Source organism: Berghia stephanieae, chromosome 1 (assembly GCF_034508935.2).
Source record: "Berghia stephanieae isolate SIO BIC M18660-M18661 chromosome 1, UCSD_Bste_1.3, whole genome shotgun sequence".
NCBI lineage: Eukaryota > Metazoa > Mollusca > Gastropoda > Nudibranchia > Aeolidiidae > Berghia > Berghia stephanieae.
The window spans coordinates 63,162,816-63,168,815 of record NC_088360.1 but is presented as its reverse complement, the minus strand read 5'-3'; the positions used below and the strand labels follow the sequence as shown (position 1 = coordinate 63,168,815).

At 28.2% G+C, this 6,000-nt stretch overlaps 1 protein-coding gene across 24 annotated transcripts in view; it reads left to right on the top strand.

The window, feature by feature from the left end:
* The window catches only part of LOC144979050 (mucolipin-3-like), a 116,042-nt gene that overhangs the window by 27,225 nt on the left and 82,817 nt on the right, over positions 1–6,000 (top strand). For 2 of the 24 annotated variants that reach the window (XM_078925773.1, XM_078925780.1), the window contains exon 1: positions 1,691–1,821. The exons of 20 other annotated variants lie outside the window; for them this stretch is intronic. The gene's annotated coding sequence lies outside the window, so the exon portion shown is untranslated. Of the gene's footprint in view, positions 1–1,624; positions 1,822–6,000 lie in introns of those variants that run through there. 2 more of the 24 variants (XM_078925789.1, XM_078925783.1) reach the window with 2 other exon arrangements.

Here is a 6,000-nt window from a genome sequence, read left to right as displayed (position 1 = left end):
GCTTGACCTGTTACCGTTCGACACCACGAGGAGGTTGCAGTAGGGCTTGATGATGATCTATCTTTGCAGACTTGGCATCATCCATTTGTCGAACACACACATATATATATATATATATATATATATATATATATATATATATATATATATATATATATATATATATATATATATATATATATATATATAATATATATATATATAAACATTTCGAGTATAATTATTATTGTTTACAGTACTGTTTCATGTCTATGGCAATCTACGGGAAGTGTGTGTAATCATTATTTTTGTTTATGATTGTGTGTTGTTTCATACTTCCTGTGATGTTTTGGTGTCGAGACTATTATGGTGGTTTGAAGTTGCATGCAATGTGGAAGTGGAAGTGAAAGTAGATTGTTGTGTTTTCGTATTTTTCTAGATTCGTGTTTATGGAGGTTTGTAATTACATAAAAGGTGTTTGTTTCTATGTCTGCATGAGGATGTTAGTTCGTTTCCTCTGTTGAGTGTTGCCATGTTCGGTTGTGTGATGATGAAGAATTTTTTTTCTAAGCATGAGGTTGCAAATCTTAGAAGAGGGGGAGTACGACTGTGCTCTGGAGATGATTTGCCATGTGATGCTGTGCTGTATTTTTTTTTTTCTTTGAGGTTCCAAATGTGTTCGCTTAGTGTAGTAGAATGTCGTTTGTATGTTTCTTGTTTTGGTGTGTCTGGTCGCGTAACTGTGGCTTGATCAATAACGTTTTGAGACAGGCAATTGCCGTTAGTAGGCATGTTGCCTGGGTCCTGCAGTTGCATTTTTTCTCTAGGACGTTGTTGGGTTGAGCTGGCTGTGATAGTTTTCGTTAATTGTTTATTATTATATTTATATTGTGTTTACTTGAAAAAGGCCAAAGACCGAATCGTCGTTTGTTTTGTATTGTTCCCTTATTCATGAGTCAGATTTACTCCCTTTATCGTTATCTCCATTTTATTGACTCATTTAGGCACCTCTAATTATTATTTTTTCTCAAGTACACCAGGATTAAATTTGGGAAAAATGTCAAAGTATTGCGCAATATATTGAGGCGGCCATCTTGAATAGGGCTGCTAAATTTGGTATGATTCTTTAGAAGGGTAATGTCTACAAAGTGACCAAGCAACATTTTGATATCTTGAAAACTTTTTATTTCAGCCCACGGGCGTTGAGCGAAAAGGAATAATAGCATCGCAAAACTAAATGTTGCCAACAATTAGGAACGCTTAATCCCATATCTTTAGAACAAAAGGAGGTATCAAAAATTCCTGTTGTCACTTTGTAGATACACATGCTTTGGTTATTTTCTGTAGACATTATGAATATTTCTGTGAATTATTTCATCGAAATTTCAAAGACAAGATAAACAATCACAACATGCACCAAATGAGTGCATGCCTATTGTTTTAAAACGACAAAATGCACTAAAAATGAGGATAACGTTGGTTTGCTTTCCTTGCATGGGATTGCAACAACGCCATGTTGATTTAATGAGTATTGTCATGTATGATTTCTTGTATGTCCTAAAATGATTATCTTGTACACCGGCGTTGATTCAAAGGTGATAAATTGTTCGGGGCCTTTTCGCCGTGCAATTACGTAGTTATTTGAATTCATTATTATCATCAACTGATAAGATGTCGCCGAGTTCAGTTAATATACTGGATTGTTTTGAATCGAACACAGGCTAACTATTATTACTAGGGTAGAATCACTCGGGTTTAATTCGTACATTGTGTGATAGTAACAGGGATGTTATGAGTGTTTATGAATGATTTGTTTGATTGTTGATTCACATCCTTCTTAAGGTAAATATTTGGCAATATTATTTTTTATTTGATTTATAATACCATGTCGAGTTCTATAACTTCTTTTTGTAAAATATTGCAGTGATTAAATTCTACTTGATGGTACCAAAGGTATTTATATTTTGAGTTGACATAAGTGTTTTTATTGTTTTACACAAACTCGCACACGCATGCTCACACATCCACTAACACACACTAACACACACTAACACACACAAACACAACACACACAAACACTCACTTATCAGCATAACCCAGTTAAATTATCGTTTACACCGCGTGATTACACTGCCCGGGGGCGCAGATAAACAGTGTATTAATCTGCACCTCCAACGGTGGTGCAACCCCCCCCCCCCCCCCCCCAATAATAATAATAATAATAATAATAATATAATAATAATAATAATAATAATAATAATAATAATAATAATAATAATAATAATGATAATAATAATAATAGTAATAACAAAAATAATGATAATAGTAATAATAATAATAATAATAATAATAATAATAATAATAATAATAATAATAATAATAATAATAATAATAATAATAATAATAATAATAATAATAATGATAATAATGATAATAATAATAACTAAAACAAAACAAAACTGAAAAAAAAACCCCAACGGTGTCGTTAGTGGATCGATTTGAAATGACACAAACGGATATACAGTTCTCCTTGTGATATTAAGCATTCTTGCGACATTGGTCACATACTGTCCAGCTTGAAGATGACCAATGGCGCGTACATGTTGTTCAAGACACGGATGCAAAAAAAAAAAATAATCTACACACTTCCTGTCCAGAGTAAGGGGCTAAAAGGCCATTTTAGTGCTGCGCGACGTGGTGAGCGAATTTCAGGTCAAAAACAAAAACATCAGCTCTCAGTACACAGAAAGGCTAATGGTAAACAACTCAGTGGAACATCATTAGAATACGCGAACGGATAAAAAAGTAACGACGATTTTAAATGTGTATACTTTCTTTTGATCGCAAGTATAGATAGTTCGAAGATGACGTCACTCAAGCCTTTGTTATTGTATTTTGCCATCCGCGTTTGTGAGTGATACTCACTAGACTGTATTACTCCGATTATAAAAGTTCATGGTTACACATGGTTTTGTGTTGGTCCGTTATACTTCCGGATGGCAATGTTATGAGCTTCTTAGCCAAGCGCATACTATCTATATAATGCTGTCGTAAATGGTACCCAAAAAATGTAATAGAAGAAAAGAAAAAAAAAAAGAAATAGAAGAATAGCCTTGACCATCCACTCGAATTGGGCCGTTAATCCAACAATGTGGATGGTCAAATCAAAACATAAACAAATTTGACAGTGACAGTTTGGTATTTTGACACCAATTCAACTTTCTTAACAGACAAGACATTTATTTTGACTGAAAGAAAAGGCGATTGACATAGAAAAAAGAATCTATTTTGGGATTGTAACAAATTAATAATTTTTTTTTTTGGTTATTGTTAATTGTTACATGTTATTATTTTCTTTCACTAGACAGCATCCCAAACAATCAGTCTACTTTATTTAGACCTAGAGTTATTATTTGTGCTTTCTGTCCCGTTTTATTTTTATTTTAATTATATTTTTAAAACTTATATATTATATTTATTTATTAATTATTATTATTATTATTATTATTATATATTTTATTATTATTATATTATTAATTATTATTATTATTATTATTATTATTATTATTATTATTATTATTATATTATTATTATATATTATTATTATTATTATTATTATTATTATTATTATTATTATTATTATATTATTATTATTATTATTATTATTATTATTATTATTATTATTATTATTATTATTATTTATTTTATTATTATTATATATTATTATATATTATTATTATTATTATTATTATTATTATTAATTATTATTATTATTATTATTATTATTATTATTATTATTATTATTATTATTATATTATTATTATTATTATATTATTATTATTATTATTTATTATTATTATTATTATTATTATATTATTATTATTATTATCATCATTATTATTAGCATTTTCAATTATTATTATTTATTATTATTATTATTATTATTATTATTATTATTATTATTATTATTATTATTATTATTATTATTATTATTATTATTTTTTTATTATTATTATTATTATTATTATTATTATATATTATTATTATTATTATTATTATTATTAGGACGACGACGACGATTATTATTATTATTATTATTATTATTATTATTATTATTATTATTATTATTATTATTATTATTATTATTATTATTATTGTTATTATTATTATTATTATTATAGCATTATTATTAGCATTATTATTATTAATACTAGTAAGAAGCCCGTATTTTCGCGGGGAAAGAACTATTTTCATTCGATATTGTACCCACCATCATCTAATGAGGGCAGATTGGTAAACAACGTTGTCTGTGTAACTTGGTACATCCTCTGTTGATTTTTCTGTGTGGCCCAACATTAAGTGTAAGCCACTATAGCCTCTGACCCGTGACACAGCAACATGCAGTTGTCCGTGTGTGAAAACAGGTTGTGGTAAGAAAATTAACTGCTAAAATAAACCTGAAGTAGCAGACGTGAGCAGAGTTGAAAGACGATCCTGGGATCGAGAACTTACTTTACATTACAGTACTCTGGTGATCATGTTTGGTGGCGTTTTTTATGCACCTCCGTTGGAGGTGTACCTACAGAAATGCACCGTTTTTATGTACCTCCGCTGGAGGTGTAGAAAAACGCACCGTTTTTATGCACCTCCGTTGGCGGTGCTGGTTGATTAATGAAAATGTTGCTGCTTGAAGCTCGAAGGAAAAAATAACGATAAGTGTTGAATTGTAAGCCTCAATTTATTAATAGACGAAGACATACTGTGGGCGTTTCTGATTTCCCCTTTATCAACAAAACACGACGAATAAGACACTAAGGACGAATGAGAGATGTGTAGTGTGAATGGCGTAGATAAGGTAAATAGACATAAACAATGATGGGACAGGAAGTTTTTGAAAAACAACAACAACAAAAGAAGAAGGAAAAAAACCCCCAATAAAATGACAAAGACGCGGTAAACGAATAAACTGATCATGATGATAATGATAAAATATTTAAAATGATAACAATCGACGTTTACATATAAATGCACGACGATGACACATTGAATGGTACCGATGTTGTTTAAAAAAACAAAACAATAAAAAAATAAAAAAATAAAATAAATAAATTAAAAAAAAAAAAAATAATATATATATAATAATAATAATAATAATAATAATAATAATAATAATAATAATAATAATAATAATAATAATAATAATAATAATAATAATAATAATAATAATAATAATAATAATAATAACAATAATGATAATAATAATAATAATAATAATAATAATAATAATAATAATAATAATAATAATAATAATAATAATAATAATAATAATAATAATAATAATAATAGATTAATTTAAGGTTTTAAATATATGTCCAGTTACTATAACAACAAAAATGATGTATTTCTCAATAAAGTAAACTTTAAAAAAAAATGTCCACAATGGGATGGAACCCGGTACTTTCAAGGTTAGAGTTTGACAGCTTATCCACTGCGCTACGGAGCCATCTGACTGTTCTTAACATTTAATAAGGTCTTTCTAAAACGTTGTATTTTACCTTCAATGCAACTTCTATTTTCTAGTTTTAAATTTCGATTTTTTAGATTATTATTATTATTATTATTTTTTAATTTATTACCAAAGAAATTAAACCTGTATTATCCACCCGAAACCATCACACTGAAAGCATCATAGGGGCAATAAAAATACTTGATGTCATAAATAGATGAAAACTGTTGAAAACTTAGTTTAGATCTGAATTCCGTAAAGTAATTAAGTGAATGCATTTCGAATGCAACGATTTGCGTAAAAACGTCTAAGTGACAACTTTTTACAATGTCCAGATTGGTTGTATTTGAGAGTGTTAGTGTCGTCGGTACGTATTTTATGATATCTGTTTGACTCAACAAACTTTCAAACTGACTTCAGATTATAAAAGGAAATCAAGTTATCCGTTTATCTATCTGTAAAAAAACATTTCTTATTTTCAAATCTTTCTTATTTTCAAATCTTTCAGTAGAGTT